Source organism: Sardina pilchardus, chromosome 12 (genome assembly GCF_963854185.1).
Source record: "Sardina pilchardus chromosome 12, fSarPil1.1, whole genome shotgun sequence".
Lineage (NCBI taxonomy): Eukaryota > Metazoa > Chordata > Actinopteri > Clupeiformes > Clupeidae > Sardina > Sardina pilchardus.
This window is the reverse complement of record NC_085005.1, coordinates 12,849,951-12,868,570: the sequence shown is the minus strand read 5'-3', so window position 1 is coordinate 12,868,570 and position 18,620 is coordinate 12,849,951. Positions and strand designations below refer to the sequence as shown.

At 41.2% G+C, this 18,620-nt stretch overlaps 1 long non-coding RNA gene across 1 annotated transcript; it reads right to left on the bottom strand.

Moving 5' to 3' along the window:
- Positions 1 to 8,406: 8,406 nt before the first annotated feature.
- Positions 8,407 to 11,025, bottom strand: LOC134097979 (uncharacterized). Its single transcript, XR_009940980.1, has 3 exons — positions 10,738 to 11,025; positions 9,940 to 10,006; positions 8,407 to 9,458 (listed from the first exon to the last, which is right to left on the bottom strand). It is a non-coding gene; the product is annotated as an uncharacterized LOC134097979 (long non-coding RNA).
- Positions 11,026 to 18,620: the final 7,595 nt, after the last annotated feature.

Genomic DNA, 18,620 nt, shown 5'->3' with positions numbered 1-18,620 from the left:
TCCATAACTTTTTGAGTTATCTTGCGAATGAACAAACATATACAGACAAACCAACAAACACGATAAAAACATAACCTCACTGGTGGAGATAAAAACTTCGAAACGGTCTTTGTCCCGACGCACATAATTGTTGACATTCTCGATAATGTCGAGGGGAAGCTGAGACGATAATGTCGAGGGGAAGCTGAGACAAATCATGCATGACTGCAAGTAGGCTATTTCTTTGCGTTGGATGAGAGTAGGCTAGGCTACAGATGTGATGGATGTTACATCACATCTGTACTCTCACCATGGACGTTAGGAAATGTCTATACATTCTTAAAAATGGAGCGGGAGCATACAGTAAATGCATTGAATATGAGGCTATGTTGCACTAACTGAAATTAATACTTTTCACTCATGTGGCTGTAAAATACTTGTACAGTATTAGTCGTTAGGGAATGTATAGGCCTATTAAAAATGCATTTGAGCATGACAGAAATGAAATGTATATACTGTATGTTATATACATTTAATTCTTATTCAGAATTATTTTGTAGCTTCTCTCATGTCTGATGTGCGAAATTGCGCAGCCACATTTGGCCCTCTGATGGTGATGATAAAAAATTGTGGCCCTCTTAGTCATGAAAGTTGCCCATCCCTGGTCTACCACATCAATGTAGCTTTTGGTAAATCATAAAGTATAACAGCCAAACAACATGCACAAACCCTATTACTGTAAATGTTTGTATAAGTAGAGATGTAGGCTACAGTATGACATAAATGAGAAATGGGCTACTTTCAAGAGTAAATCGTAGTATAGCCTAACATAGAAGTGTCTCCATTTCATTTCTGTATGGTATTTATTAATGGAATATTATGCAATGAAAACATGAGCTAAACACACATACACACACTCTGTCTGGTAATTTGGTACACCAGGCCCTGTAGTCGTTCCTAGTAATTCTGATCCTGCTGGTCCTAGTGAGCATTTATAAATATTCTTTAGCCTTATATCCCCTCAGGGTTTCCCGCAGCGCTTTCCTGCTAAGGCGGCCGCCTTAACAACACAGGGCTGCCGCCTTAACTAGCGTCTTCAAGAAATAAATAAATAAATAACTATATTATGTATAGTGATATTCGCCGTATTACTCTGTCATGTTTTCTCCATGTCATTCCAAACCGTAGCCGCTAGTCTCCCTTCTCTGTAGAACGCATAAAGAAAAGAAACTTTTTCAAATCGAGTTGGCCTATGCGCACAGGCGACGCGCTCATTCAGCATGAGTATTTGATATCAGGTCAGGTGCCACTGCCACGCATATCTCAGAGTGACTGCGAACACAAATAGCCTAAACCTTGCTAGATTTGACGACTCTCACAGGAATGGTTCTCCGTTGAATCTACCAAATGTGTGGGATGAGCGGCATAACACTTTTGAGCGCTTTATCTTTTTTTTTTAATCACTCGTCTACTATGAATGCATAGCCCACTGCATCTTGTAATTTGTTGTGACAAACACTTGTGCCATCTAGCCTACAGCTAACAACAACTTGTGACGGCTATTCATTCACGTGTTGTACAATACTGAAATTGTCTGAGGCTTACACAGGCTAGTTTAAACTTTAAACAGCCTCTTGTCTCCCATGCCAGTTTCATTCATCCCGACCGGGCGGGACGCACGTTTCCGTTTTGTAGAAATAATTCCTGAATGTTTTTGTTCAGAGCTGAACATGCAACTGTATTTGACAGATGACAGATTTGGTTGCTAGTGACAAAATATTAGCGTTCAATGCGGTACGATCTCGCTAATTATGTTTTTAAAAGCATTAAAAACGTTCCGGCTCTCTTAGGCTATATGAGCAACAGGCACAAATACAGCTCCAATCAAAGAATTGCAGCTTTAGGCTACTAAATCACAATTCACTAACTTTACCATACTTTACCATACAGTCGCAATGTTACATGTTCATACAGTTTCATCTTCATTTCATGATATATTCTAAAATATCCACCATTACTAATATTCTTGGTTTTAATAGAATATTATAATATTGACTGGCTTTAAAATATATCCTATGGTGCTATGCTGAGCAGTGCAAAGGTTTTGAAAGATACAAAAGGCCCTGCATTGGAGTTATAAACTTACACTTTTAAGGTATAATATTGTCTAAATTGTGTTAATGATGTTTAATTGGTTGCTGATTCAATTAAATCTGATACAATGAATGTGAAATCCAGGTATATTGCTGTCATTAGTGTCAAAATTCAACATTTTCAACATGCTGACAGCCTACTAATTTTTTACTTCAGCTGACCTCCTTGTCTTTAAGTAAATCAGAAAAGAAGTTATTTAGATAAGTGTGTGCTAGACTGCTCCTGTAGCCAACAATCCCCTCTCTACCCTTTGGGAATTGAACTGTTATATGATCCTTGGTGATGTAAATTATGAAAAACCCTTTATTTGGTTGGTCTTGATGTGGCCTTGACTCCTTTAAGACTCGGTCTCGACTCAGACTTGCTTCCTAAAAGACTCGGTCGTTGTCACTCGGTCTCGGCTGCAGTTCAACCAACGGTCTCGACCCCCCCCCCCCCCCCCCCCCCATCGTAGGGCAGTGGCGGCGATGCGGTGGGGACGCTACGGCGACGCCCCCTTCCCCTGGACAGACACCACCTTAACTAACAAATTTTCTGGGGGAAACCCTGCCCCTTCTTCTATTTGTTAGCCTTTTTGTGCAAAGGAGGGCTAGGCTACATAAAACTTAGGCTGCCGTCTCTTCAAGTTTTAAGACGGTTGTCTTCCAGCTTATTATATGACTTGACTTGTGACTTGCTTGACCTAAGCTATGACTTGACTTGACTTGACTCGACCTAAGCTATGACTTGACTTGACTTGACTCAACCCTCACAAAAACGACTTGGGACTTGCTTGAGACTTGAAGGTTAAGACTTGAGACTTGCTTGAGACTTGCATATCTGTGACTTACTCCCATCTCTGGTTCCGCAAACGTTGCCCTGGTGACCTGATATATTTTGATCCTCGCTATTAAAAAATATTTTTTAACTCGCATAAGAGAGTAGAAACACAAGCAGAGGCGTATATATTAAACCGAATTTCCACAAACATATGATTGTTTACCATTTCACATCAATTAAATAAACAAATGTCAATTTGATATGTAGTAGGCCTATACATACTGTATTGTATAAATATTGCCTTTAACAACAGAAACAGAACAGATCTTTGTAAATATTAAACAGGCATCAAAAGAGCTGGTGGTAGCCTACCAAGTTATAGGGTTGGAGACGTGCCATCCGGTCCTGCAGGCTGAAGGGACTCAGGGCAGGGACCACGACCATCAGCCGCTAAGAAATGGAGAGGTTGTATATTAGAATATGCTGATTACTATCAGTGCTGTATATGAAATACAATAGGCCTACTAATGTTAAACAAGACTAGATATAGATTCTGCCTTCCAGGTTTCAGTGAAATACATTTCTCCCTCCAGTTCTTTTGTGCCAGTGCTGACTCACTATAAGGGCTTGAAAAACTGGATAAACTCCAAAACACAACTACTTGCTATGTAGTCTTTCCAGTGTGTGTGTGTGTGTGTGTGTGTGTGTGTGTGTGTGTGCGTGTGCGTGTGTGTTTCCGCTATATGGATGGCCTATCCACTTGATTTCAAATTCCAGGCCACACTGACACTGTAAAGCAGTATGCCCAAGTGGGAGTAATGCAAAATGAGATGATATGGGACATGGTCATTTGGCATGAACAGGGTCAAGTGTGACGAGAGCGTACCTGAGCTCTCCTCCGCTTCCGGGACGAGTTTCCTTTTCAGAACTCTCTCGGAGAGCCTGTTCAGGGCTCCGGGAACGGAGTCGAGCTCATCCTGAGCACCGATGAATGCCCTCAGCCAGTGCACAGAGGGCAGAGGCATCATCGGTGGTGGAGGCAGCACCGGAGGACACGAGGCGGATGCAGAGGTGGAGGTGGAGGCGAAGTCACAGGCCGTCAAATACAGGAGGCACCTCATAAAACCCTTAAAAGCCTGAACAGTTGGTTTAGTTCCTTCATATGGGCAAAGAAAAAGCCCCGCCTCAGTTTAGCAACTATGTGCCTTCCATCCTCAGAAGGTGGCCTTGACCTCCCCGATATTAGGAAATATCAGCTTAGTGCACACCTCCGCTTTATCAATGACTGGGTACGCAAAGATCCTTTGTCTATATGGTTGGATATAGAAAGTTCTATGTCCAAACTACCTCTTGCAAACCTTTTATTTTTAAGAAAGCCTTTAGTTAATGCATGTCATAATCCAATTACAGTCCATACTGTGAAGGCCTGGCGGGTAGTTAGAAGATTGGAGGGTAGACATAAATCCACTTCTGTCTTTACACCAATATGTGGTAACTTAGATTTTCTGCCAGGAATAATGGATCCTGGTTTCCAGATCTGGAATACGAAAGGGATCTGCAGGCTAGGGGATGTATTTGTTGGACACACATTGATGTCTTTTAGTCAGTTAAGTGAAAAGTATGATATTCCTAGACGGGATTTTTTCCGATATCTTCAACTAAGAGATTTCATTAAAAAAGATACAACAATTCTTATTGACCAAAGCAGTTCATGCATAGAGCGACAGCTCTTTTCACTCCAATTAGGCCACTCTATAGGTTTCTTTTACAAATTGCTGAAGGAATACTTTACTAAGGGCACTTTACACCTGAAGGGTAAATGGGAAGGAGAGCTTGGTGTGGAGATTACAGATGAGGAGTGGGATGAGGTATGGGATAATGCAAGGACCTTGAGTATCTGCAATAGGGTTAAAGCAGTTCAGTTAAAAATTTTGCACAGAGCTCATATATCCCCCTCCCAACGTCATAAGTTCAGTGCTGACCTCTCCCCCCACTGTCTTAAGTGTAAAACAGAGATAGGGAGTCTCACTCACTGCCTGTGGTCCTGTTGGAAAATTAAATATTTTTGGAACAAGGTGGGGCAAGATATAAACAGGATTTTATCAATGTCACTACAATGTGATCCTCTTTGCATGTTACTTGGGATATCAAACTGTTTTATTAGTGATAAATACAAAGATAAGTTATATAAAATGTTAACTTTCTGTGCTAGGAAGTGTATCCTATTAAATTGGATATCTGACAAACCCCCCTCTAGAACACAGTGGCATAAAGTTGTCATAGAATATATATCACTGGATTATCTGACATGTAAACTGCATGATAAGGATAACATTTTCCGCAGAACATGGGAACCTTTTATGTCCTTTATGGGGTTAAATATTGAAACCATTCTGATAAGAGGATTCATGTAACAAATTGAGAGGACCTTTATTTAATTTTATGTTATTGTATTTCATTTCCAATTTCATATTCATTTATCTCTTCATTCTATGTTGTCATATAATTAATGAGCAAATCTGTTTGTATATCTGAGTCTTTAAGCCGAGTCTTGTTTTTCTGTTGTATGTCGTTTGTTTTGTGTTGTTAAAACCAATAAACATAATGTTTAAAAAAAAAATACAGGAGGCACCGGCTCATCCACGCCCGGCGGTGCTGCTCAGAGAGATACCGGACCAGGTGCATCACTGAGCGCCCGACCGCTTTCTCCCGCAGCAGCTTTACCACCTTCCTGTCGCAAGCCAGCCTGGAGAAACATACACACACACACACACACACACACACACACACACACACACACACACACACTCAGAGTTTGTAACTGTAGACACTTTGTGAAACACAGGGGAGGATTTATTGGATGTACAGACACAAACACACACACACACAGAGTACTCATATACATACTCTCACACACACAAACAAATACACACACGCAGACATACACATACATATACAAAGGGAGAATAGAAAGACATAAAGACATTCATGTAGAAAGAAACAAATGGCTTCAAAAGCCATGACTGGCTTTCAGGGAGATAGAAATACCCACTTGTACGTGAGGACTGCCGGGAACCAGCTGCCCCAGCACCTCCTTGGCCCAGGCCGCCTCCTTCCTGTGGCAGTTCTGGCATTCTAAATATTCAGTTGCCACATAGTACCACCCATCCACGTCTAGCACCCGCCGCACTGTCCTGTAGAACCCGGCCCCGACCAGCTTGAAGCCCTGGCGGGAGCATTCGGGCCGCGGGCAGCGTAGCGCGCAGCGCCAGTAGTGGTACGGGAACCACAGGCACAGCGGGCGGGCAAAGTAGAGGGCAGGGGAGGACGGCGGTTGGCGTGGGGCAGCCGGGGGTGCTGGCGGGTACCACCACAACTTCACCGGTGCCGCCAGCGTCGTTTGACTACGGTGATTCGTGACAAAGGCCTCACTGATCCACCCCTGCATGTCCACAGGCAGGGTTGTCCTCCAGCCCCTTGGGAAGATGAAATCCTGCAACATGCATTTCAATGTTTATGTGTAGTTAGCAGATGCTTTAATCCAAATCACATTACAACAATAACCATAAACATTCCATTATATTAGCATACCAGTTAACAGTTCAAAGTGAAGTCGAATCAATTTAAAATAATAATAATACATTATTCTCTATGATATCATTACAAGTTATTATTATGTGTTAACTGTCTGAGAAACAGGTGACAGTAAACAGGTGACAGATAGATAGATAGATAGATAGATAGATAGATAGATAGATAGATAATATAGTAGGGGAGTGTTTCTTCTCATATCTTGTAATCCCCAGTAGTACAAGTGTAATTAGTTAGTAGTAAGCCTGAATGAATGATGGAGATGATGGTTATGCACAGAGGCGGACATCCCGGGTCCAATAAGTAAAAGTCCTGCCCAATATTTGATCCAACCATTTAGTAAACCAGCTCATCCAAATTAGCAGCCGGATAGATCAGGTAATTAGTGATATCACCTCTGTTAAGAGCAGGAAGAAAGAATAAATGGCAGGACTTTTACTTTCTGGACCCGAGATATTCGCCCGCCCCTGGTCATGCAACTGATTTAAAGGAAAACTGACAGGAGAGGCAGCAGCAGCAGCAGCAACAGCAGCAGCAGGAGCAGCACCACCGGGGGATGGAGGGTCTGAGGAGGAGGGCGGGGGTTGGGAAGGGTCAGGGTCAGGGTCAGAGTCAGGGAGTGAGTCAGCAGGAGGGGGTTGGGAGTCACTGGCCGCAAGACCTGAGAGAGGTGTAGGAAGCACACTAACTGATCCCTATAAGGTCACAACACAGGTGAGGTGATGGCATGCTGAGTGGTGTGAGTTCATACACAGAGACACACACATAAACATGACACAAACACAAACTCTGCCTACTGTAAGAACAAAAATGTAACTGACGTGTCACGATTTGGTTAACTCGTATGAAATCAGGGGATGAAAATGAAGCAATGATGACTTGGGTTGTGCTGTTGTTTGGCTTCTCCTTCTCTCGCACGCACACACACACACACACACACACACTCTCCCCTCCCTGTGTGTGTGTGTATGTGTGTGTGTGTGTGTGTGTGTGTGTGTTGATGGCTACCTGGCAGTGAAGAAGATATCTCCCCCTGCCCCTCCAGCTCCTGTTGAGCAGTCTGTTGATCCATTTTCTCTAGATAGATAGACAGATAGATAGATACTTGATTAATTCCTGGGGATTTTTTACAAAGTAACACACAAGGTAACACACAGGCTTACAACACCTCTCTAAACCACATTTTGTTTCTCTGGCTTTCTTTTAATGTTTACAAAGTTATGCAACGTAGCCCCAAACATTGGTAAATGCTTTGCCTTAATCATATTATTTTAATATAACTAGTACCCTTGCAGTGTTGTTTTATATTGCTATCATAATGTGAGTCACTTTCAATACAAACACCTGTTATTAATATCATGTTGCCATTGTGCATCATACTTTTTTAGATCCTCTGTCCTAGCAATATCATGTTTGGTGGTAAATCACCGCTGTCTGAGTTACAGCATAAACCTCTAGATACAGACCATGTGTAGGGGGGATTTCTTAATCCCCAAAAATGTATCTACCAAACTAATGGGTAGATTAATTACTTTTTATTTGCAGTCTTTTATACTGAAAACAAAAATAAAAAAACAACACCTTGATTTTAATGAATAGAAGCAAAATGCCAAAGACTTCTTCATGCACACTGTTAAAAAAAAAACTGTAAAATTACAGTAAAGTACTGGCAGCACTTTTGCCAGTAACTGACTGTATATGTACAGTATTGATACTGTAAAAAGTAATTACAGGAAGTCACTGTATGCAATATTTACAGTATTTTACTGTACAAATACAGTCAGTTACTGGCATAATTGCTGCCAGTACTTTACTGTAATTTTACAGGGGTTATTTTTACAGTAAAATGCTGTTTCTGGATATAAGAACCATTCATTTGGTGAAATTAATGACTGCAATGCAAATTGCAAAACAATGCAAATTTATTAGCACAATTATAAAACATTACATGTTTGCACATAAGCATACAGAAGAAAGTTCTTTGCGGAACACCTATGCAATGCTCATTGTTTGTGTATCAGGAAGGGGCCATCCCCAAACTGTTCCCACAAAGTTTGGAGCATGGAATCCAAAGTCTCTTGGTTAATGCTGAAACATTCAGAGCTCCTTTCACTGGAATTAAGGGGCCAAACCCAGCTCAGGGATGGCCCCTTCCTGTTCCAACATGACAGTGTATCAGGGCGCAAAGCAAGGTCCATAAAGACCTTTGGGATGAATTAGAGCAGAGACTGAGAGCCAGTCTCCTCTCCCAACATCAGTGTGTAACCTCACAAATGCGCTTCTGGAAGAATGGTCAAAAAATTCCCATAAACACACTATACAAATTCACACACCCTAAGGATTAAGAATGGGATGTCACTTAAATTCATATGTGAGTCAAGGCAGGTGACCCAATACTTTTGGCAAAACAGTGTATGTGTTCACTGACATGAAATGGTGTGTGTTTGTGTGTGTGTGTGTGTGTGTGTGTGTGTGTGTGTCCGCGCGCGCATGTGTGCCTCTGAGTTGATCCCGATGAAGCATCTACAAAAATACCAATAAACATGTCAATCAACAATATTCATTCACCTTTGAATAAACACAAGGGTTGATGCAAGTTCATCCTGGTATTCCAGGTTGAACACATAATTAGAAACATAACACATCCAACAGAACAGCCAGCCCAGGGAAGAATGAGGACCCTTCACATATGATTTGTCCTTCAGTGGAAACCATCCACTTGCTCTTTGGAAGAGTTGGGTCTTCAAGAGCTTCATGTATACAGTACAATATGAATCCCATTCAGTGTCCTGTCATGCATTATGTCATCTCATAGGTTGTTGCAGCTGTCCGGCTGGCTGGCCAGTGTGCTGCTTTGGACCGTAGTAGTGGATGGTGCTCTCCCGTGTGATGCATCCTCTGTCTTAACTATCTGTTCAAGTGAAGTGGCCACAATACGTTTTCCTGTTGCTTTTGGAGAAGTAACGATACTGCATCTAGAGGGGGGTCATAGAATGGTGTAAACTTACATCAGACAAATTAAACTAACAATGTAGGCTACTGTAGGCTATAGTAGGCTGCAAATAATACATGTACATTGTACAGTTTTGGTTGCCACTGTACAGATGAAAATGTGAGGGAGGCATAGCCAAGTAAAAACAACAGTATTTAAACTATGCCCAGTGTTAAACCCAGTATTTTTTCAGTTTTCAAAGACAAATAGTATAATAACTATGTAATTAGGCCAGGCCATGAACATGTGAAGTCAATACAAACAGGCCTTTGCCACCATTTGATCAACATTCAGCAATTATTTCAAGTAGGCATCATTACATTAACTCTATACAGAATTAGACTATGAAAATGTGGAGCAGGCAATAGTAGGCAATGTCACTAGTTAATCAACATTCAAAAAGAAACTATTTGGAAAATGTAGGCTATGTTTTTGCAATAATTTAAAGACCAGAAATAACTTACGTCATACACACGAATGTGATAGGTCAACTCGCCCGGTGCGTTGAGCCAGCTACTTCAAGCAATCAACCTGTGGGTAGTAACAACACAAATAAACGTTTGGTTGCAATGATGGGGTTATCCGATTATAAACTGTCTAGCAGTTATCTGTCAGTAAAGATTTTAAATCAGCACTTCGTATCGTCACCAAGCAGCAGTAGGAGTAGACATTACCGTTGCGGTGGTGAGCCATGCAGGCACAGGAGACACAACTTCGGAAGAATTACATATTCATATTGTGTCGAAGCATTAACTATATTAGCACATGTTAACGTCATGCATCCACGCACAAGTAAAGCATGGACGTAAAAATAGCAGTCGCTTTCAAAATAAACCAACGATGTTGATTTGCGTGCATTATATTATGCTAAAATAGGCTGTTGACTAGCTATACTTTTCAAGGACCTTACCCGGGCTGGTAGCTAGCAACATATAGCTGGAAAGAAGCTATGTCTGGGCTAGAAGCTATGTTTAATAACCGACATTTTAGTAACGCTGCTAGATTATGTGCTTCCAGAAAAACATGTTATGGGGAACACTGGAATATGCTTTTAAAAAATAAGGCTTTGTGCCATAGCAAAATGGCTAACATTAGAGCTACATAGCCTATTAGTTAGCATACATTTAGCCAAATAAGAACGTAACAAAATAGAACAGAACACAAAGCAACAACGTCGACTTTATTTTTCCAAATAAATTAGCTAACTCGATTACAATCAATATGCACTTTATGATATAAGGAAAATATGAGATTCAACTTACCACGCACTTCTCACAAGAAATCCGTGTGTCTGAGACAACGTAACGGTATCCAGAATCAAAAACCCAACGGTCTTCTCAATTTAAAAAGTACAGGAGCAGCCTGTAACCCCAGCCATTTTCCATGTTCTTTTCCAATAGTGCTTTGCAAATTACAGTTCATTTCTGTATAATCAGACACATAGTTTGCATGTCCCAAAATGCACTTCTCTTTACAGTTATCTGTTGTGTTTTAGTAAACACAGATGGTTCCTGTAAAATATTGCTGTAAATTGGCAGAAATTTTTAACAGTGCACACAAAAAGTTTATTTCTCTGAAATTTGGATCAGATAAAAAAAAAACAATCATGCTCCACATACAATCAGAGTCAGGTCAACAGCTCTGTTGAACATTCCTGCAGTCAGCATGCAAATATGCTCTCCCACACAACAATCAGTGATATTATACAATTACACATTTTGGGCTTTTATTGAAATTAGTTTAATTAAGCCACATCTGCGGAATAATCATGCTTTTTAGGGCATTGTTTGATATGCCACACCTGTCAGTATAGGCTATTATCTTGGGGAATGTGAAATAAAACGGATTTTAACAAATCTGCGTAAAATGGGAGAGAAATAAGAACAAATGGAACAAATAATTTCCTTAATGGAGGGGGGGAAAGCAAAAAGTAGGCTAAGATTTGTTTAGCCTGAATGTTTCTTCACGGGCCTCTACACGCTAAAAGCCAATGCATTTGCAAAGTATTGTCCAGTGTATTTTCTGTCACTTCGCTAGTCCCATCCCTTTGGATAGTGCATGGTCATCCCCCTCCCCCATCCCCTTCGCAACCTCTGGTAGACCTGAACAATTTGCACACCCCCAAACACAGAAACACACAAGCAAAAAAGTGTCCATCTGATCATGATCCTGTTGCGTTCGTCTTCATGCGATTTTAACGCTGTGGATTCCGATTAACCTATTGTAAAAATAACTAATCGGATTTTATTTGTCTTTTTTAAAGAAAAAATATGAAAACAGTCAAGGCCCACGATATCTAATCGTATGTAGGCTACATTAATGCTATTTGCATAAGACCAAGTTAGAATTTGCAGCCAGAGCAAATCATTGCGCATGCGACTAAGCTAAACGGCAGCATTTCAAGGTATGTCTAGCAACAACTCAGAACAATAATGAAATATACTCACATTTGGTTGGTAATTTCTCTTGGCAAGTAACTTTCTCCTGTGACCACATTTGCCTTCAACTATTGACGCCCCCCTGGCAAGATGCTGTTTGGATTGCGATGCGCTGATTGGACAGGGACATTTGAGCACGACCATTCTGAGTCTGACATCTAGCAGTGGTCTAAAGGGTATCATTGGTTATCGTTTAAGCAGGTTGTGATTCTTTTGTCCTGTTATGTCAATAATTAAGGATCTTTGGTCATATTTAAATCTCTGTTCAATTAAATAGCGCAGAAGTCACGCCTACAATGTTATCCCACAGCACTAACTGTTGACTTGGGATAGGCTAATCAAAATGTATGGGGAAAAATATTTTTTTTTTATCCATTATACAAATAGATTCGGTATGAGTAATGCATTAAAAAATAGCACTATAAACAAGCCAATTTATTATAATTTCTGCTGTAGCCTATAGGCTAGCTATTGTGTCGGTTTGTAGGCTAAATAGTGGATTAGGCTGCACAATGTTAACTCTTCGATTTTACAACTGCATGATTGTTGCTTTTTATTTTGTATTTGACTTCATTCACGAACTTTTTACATAGGCTAGCCTATTTTTCACTTGGTAAAGAACTTTGCTTAGCCTATATAATTTAATTCCCCTATAAATACCTGCTTTAATTATAGCCTATTTTATTTTATTTCACTTGATCTAGGCTAAATGTTGTAAAATGTATTTTAAACTATGAACTCATCAGGTGCAAATAGGGTTACCAATATTGTTTTCTAGTAGCAAAGCATTGAATAATTGACAACATCGTATTTAAAATATGCATGAAATGTGACATCATAGCCAACAACATCGTATTTAAAATATGCATGAAATGTGACATCATAGCCAATGTGCAGGACGTATAGGCTAAATAGGGCATTGGCATGTAAACTACCGGTAGCCTATGTGTTTTCTCTCATTAACTAATTAGGCTATAGGCTAATCATGTCTCACGTAAAGCTTAGGTGATTTATCATGAATCATTGTGAAATAAGCATTTGTTTATAATAGGAAAATTGATTTTCATTTAGGCTAATACAAAAACTCTTTATTGATATTTGATGTTATTATTAGCCTATTGATGGACATTATTATTAGGCTACTAGCCGATATATTGGGAAACCTAATTGACTGATATCATGAAGTGTATAGGCTATAGCCTACTGATTTGTCTCGTCTTGACTTTCAGAAAATAAACCACCGACACATCACAGTCAGTTGCATGTGGTGAAATATGTAACGCACGCAAGTTGGGCAACAAGACCCGAATCTCTCCATCCTCTGTTCCATTTGGTTCCATTTGAGCGTCTCTTACAGGAGGTTATGTTTTCACAACGGTTTGTTTGTCTGTCTGCTACTTGTTTGTTAGCAAGACAACTAAAAAACATATAGACAATTTCAGGAAAGCCATGACATAATCCAAGGAATAAACGGTTACATCTTGAAAGTGATCCGGATCGCCATCTGGATCCAGAAGGCGCTTGTCGGAGCCAGAGGTCATCAGCTTCTCTGCATGACGTTTCGATTCTTCTAAAAATTCATCGAATTGATATCAGACTAGGTGTTCTGTTTAAGATGGTAGCCTGACTGTGATATAACTTTATGCAAAGTGTAACCACTAGTCCCAGGAACCTGGATGGGCGCATGTTATTGAATAGACCTCAGATTCGGAAAAAAATGACATTGAAATTGAAATCCGACGTTGTTGTGTTTGTAATACCATGGGGCTGTGATTAATGCTACGACTTTCGAAGTGGAATTCTGTGAGTATTGTGTTTAAATGCAACCACGACATTTCATGGATATAGCCTCCTAAGACGCAAACGCTCAAATCCAGGAACATTTATCAAATTGAAATTGGACGACGTTGTTAGGCCTGTTTGTAAGACCTGCGGGTAGCAGTGATATATTTGCTGTAACGAAATTCTAAGTGTTTATCTGTGAGTTAGAAATGTAACTGCAATTTCCATATGGATGGATGGATGGGGGCAGGGCAGTAGCCTAGGTCACGGGGGTTACTGTCCAGCTATTGTGAAACCTAATTGGCTGATATCCTGACATGGACATTGATCTCAAGGGAGGCAAACAGGTATTAACAGTGCAATTAGTCAATGAAGTGTATTACAGTGTACTGATTTGTTTCTTCTTGTATTTCAGAAATTGACCATATACCGACACATCCCCACAGCCAGGTAACTTCACCGTCTACAAAACAGCCTGTGAGGTGCTTTTCACAATATCAGTGCATCTTGATATCTCGTTGTTGTTGTTTGTCACCATGTTCTTCACTAATGATCCGTTCACAGGCATGTCCGGGGACGTTCAGCCTCGGCCCCCTCCCAGAGCAGCCATAGAGCTGTTTGTTGCCAGTTTAAAATGGTAAAATAAACATTGCATTGCTTACAGAATTTCTTACAGACTCTCTGTCTGTTTCTTGTTAAAAACAAACACCACAAAAAGAAAACACACCCCATAAAAGCGGGATGAAATAAAGCCATGATTTAATTAAGCAAAAAATAAATAAACGTTGATGACAGTTACAGTGTAATTAATGTAGGCCTAGTCTTACCAACTTTACATTGTTTACCTTAGGCCTATAGAGTTAGGCTATTTGTATAACACCTTGGACAAAATGGTCCTCTAAATACATGTGTGTCTTTTTTTTTTACAAAAACACCAAAGACTCAGCAAGGCCTTTATATGTTCATAAGTTCATATGTTCAGTAAGTGCCAGCTGCACTTACTGCCTGCCTCCATGACATCAACGTGTGGATGACACAAAATTACCTGAAGCTGAATAGCAGTAAGACTGAGTTGCTACTGGTTGGCTCCAAATCAGCTCTTACTAAGATGGAACCTATCACCATCTGTGTAGATGGCAGCACCATCCCTTGTTCCAAACAGGTCAAGAGCCTTGGTGTCATACTGGACAATACCATCTCGTTCAATGCACACATTAACACCATATCAAGAAATGCCTTTTTCCATCTAAGGAACATTGCATGGCTCCGCCCAGCACTCACCCAGCAGAGTGCAGAAGTCCTAGTCAATGCGTATGTGACTTCCCGCCTGGACTACTGCAACTCAATCTTGTCTGGAATTCCAAATAAGCTACTTCACCGGCTCCAACTCATCCAGAACTCTGCAGCGCGGATTATAACATGCTCCAAATCCACCAGCCATATAACACCATCGCTCATGCAGCTGCACTGGCTTCCAGTTGCCTTCAGAATAAATTTCAAGGTCCTGCTCCTGGCATACAAGTCCCTAAACAACAGCGCCCCTACCTACCTCACTGACCTACTGGAAGTGTACACTCCTGCCCGCCCTCTGAGATCCTCCTCAGCAGGCCTGCTACGTGTCCCTGATGTGAACCTCTGCACTCTGGGAGAGAGGGCTTTCAGCTACATTGCCCCCAAGCTATGGAATTCATTGCCAGACTACATCAGACACTCTGACTCAATCACTGTCTTTAAAAGTAGACTGAAAACATTTTTCTTCAAAAAAGCTTATGGACTGGCTAACTGACTTTAACATTTAACATTTTTCTTTTCTTTTTATTTCTATGTGATGATTTTGCAACCCTGTAAAGTGACCTTGGGTGTCTTGAAAGGCGCTTTAAATAAAATGTAAAATGTATTATTATATTTTAATGGTTAAGGAAAAATAAACTTTTTTTCGGGGGGGAGGTGGGTGGGGGGAGCCCATCAACTTTTCCTTCTTCTTAATTTTGCCCATTTGGCAGCCTCCAAGAGGAGCTCCTTCTCCTCCTCACTCAAACAAAGGTCATCTGAGACCATCTCTTCAGTCTCTCTCGTTTTCTGCAGTTCCTCCTCTTCCATCTTTCTCTTTTTCCTTTCTTCGTCTTTCTCCATCTTCCTTTCTGTTACTTTTTTCTCCATCTCTCTGTGCATTTGCTCCAGTCGTCTCTCTTTCTCTATCATCTTCTCCATTAGTCTTTCTTCCTCTTTTGTTTTAATCTCCATCTCTTTCAGTTTTCTCTTGCGTTCTATCGCTTCTTCTACCATCTCCTTCATTCGTCTGTCTTTCTCCTTTGCTTGTCTCTCCATCTCTAAATAAGTTCTCTCCTGATCTTTCAGTTCCTCCATCATCTCTTTTTTTTCTTTCAGCAGTCTCTCACACTGTCTCACTTTTGCTTCCATCTCTTTCATCCGTTGTTCATCCTCCTTTGCTTTTTTCTCTGCCTCTCTCAGAAATCTCTCACGCTCTCCCTCTTTCTTTTTCATCTCTCTTATTTTTCTCTCCTCATCCATCGCTCTTTTCTCCATCTCTCTCACCATTCTCTCCTGCTCTGTGGCTTTTTCTTCTGCCTCTCTCATCCATCTTTCTTCTTCCTTCACCTTTTGTATTAAAAGTTCTTCCTGTGTTCTCACGTCCTCTTCTATTGCTCTCATTGTTCTTTCCTCGTCCTTTGCTGTTTTCTCCAGCTCTCCCAAGATCCTCTTCTGCTCGCTGGCTTTTCCCTCCATATCCCTCATATCCGTTTCTTCTCCCTTTGCTTTTTTCTGCATTCCTACCATTCTCTGCTCCTCTTTCACTCTCTCTTCCAGCGTTCGCATCCGTTCCTCCTCCCTCCGCACCTCATCTTTCTGCACCTCCATCTCTTTCCTCTTTACCAGCTCTCTTTCCTCTAGGCCTCTCCTCCTTCTTTCCTGCTCTGCAATGTTGGCCATCTGTCTAATCGTTCTCTCTCTCTCTCTCGCTATCTCTGCCATCCCGCTCACCAGTCTCTCTTCCTCCGCTGTGTTTTCTCTCAGCATTCTTTCTCTCTCTCTTGCTGTCTCTTCCACCTCTCGTATCCTTCTTTCTTCCTCCTTCACAGCTTTCCTAAACATTGCTTCGCACTCTCTCACCTTTAGTTCCATCTCCATGACTTGTCTTTCATCCTGCCTTATCTTTTCCCTCAGCATTCTCGCTCTCTCACACACTTTTTCTTCCATGTCACGTATATGTCTTTCTTCCTCCATCGCTTCTTCCCTGCACATTCTTTCTTTCTCTCTTACTGCCTCCATCATTTCTGAGAACTGCCTCTCCTTCTGCTTAACTTTCTCTCTCAAGAAACTCTCTGCCTCTCTCGCTCTTTCCACCATCTCCCTTATCGGTTGCTCTTGCTCCACTACTTTCTGTCTCAAGAGCCTCTCTTGCTCCCTCACCTTCTCTTCCCTTTCTCTTAAGAGGTTCTCTTCCTCCGCTGCTCTCTTTCTTAGTTTTTCCTCTTCGATCAACCTCTCCTCCTGATAGACACTGTAGATTTAAAAACACTGTGTAAATGACTGAATACATCATAAATGAACCAAAATGCTGGACAATCTCAAATATGAGTATTTTGCTTTAAAGGTATACTATGCAGGATTGGCGATTTCATCACCGGTTTCGCTTTTCATTTTCGCTCGTTTTATGCTTGCATATTTCTCTGCAGAGCTTCCCCTACAGCTTTAGCGTGTATATTTGACAAAACTCCTCAATCGGTCAGTCTGCCGTGCCTTTTCATGAGACTTTACATGACACTTCCTGGAGTAGAGCATGGGTGCGTGCCCGGTGTCTCCTGAAGTTCCAAGTGTGGTTTTACCGCTACAGACCACTAGAGCGGCCAAAAAACACACTGTTCGACCGGTAATGACTCATTTAATCATATATAACAGTATGGAACGAATTGATTAACTGAAAAACGTTGCATAGTATACCTTTAACATAAACTTCCAGTATCAGCTTATACATGTATAGGGCCTCTCCCACTGTCTCCAGTATCTATAGTATTATTAATGTATAGAATACATACCGCCACTCCCTCTGTCTTGTCCACCACTGTGGGCCCATTCCGCGTGCAGCCTCTCTCATCTGCCGCATCTGGTCCCTGATGTCGTCCTTCATCCTGTCCCTCGCCACCTTTCTCTCCAGCTCCTCCAGCCACTGCTCCACCTCTCTCTTGTCGGGGACCTGGGAGCCGGGGTCCAGCTGGCCGTCGGAGGGGACACCTGGAATCCCGCTTTCGGCCATATCTGGTTCAGCAGGTCTTGTGGTCTAACTGAGGTCTTCTGATTGTTTGTCTTTGTTTCTCTCTGTTTGTAACACTGTTCAGGGGATGAGATACATCATTTGGGACAGGTGAGACTCACTGTCTTTAATGAGAAACAAGTCTCTTTCATTTAGAATTTGATTTAACCCTAAAGCAAGTTATATTATACTGCTTATTTAAAGGTGCTCGTTCATAATAAATTATCACATATCACACATCAACCCCACCCTGACATATAGGTACACCCCCCTCACTCATACTTACCATTTGACCATAACCCCCTGACACACACACACACACACACACACACACACACACACACACACACACACACACACACCAACCCCGGCTGTTGAGCAAAATAAGTTCATACTTATAATTCCTTTTATGAGGCTATGACAATTAACTGTACTTGAACTTGAACATTTCTATGTTTATATAATTTTGTATCATTCAATCTTATTTTCATACAACTGTTTTCTGATGTAGGTCTAGAATACTGACACAAAACGGTTGTACATTACATAGACTCACCTGTACTCACCTGTACTTGTTCACTGATAGTTGTAGAATGAAGATCTGAAGCTCTTGACATCCCCTTTCAAGTGTTACCATGGTCACCATGACACC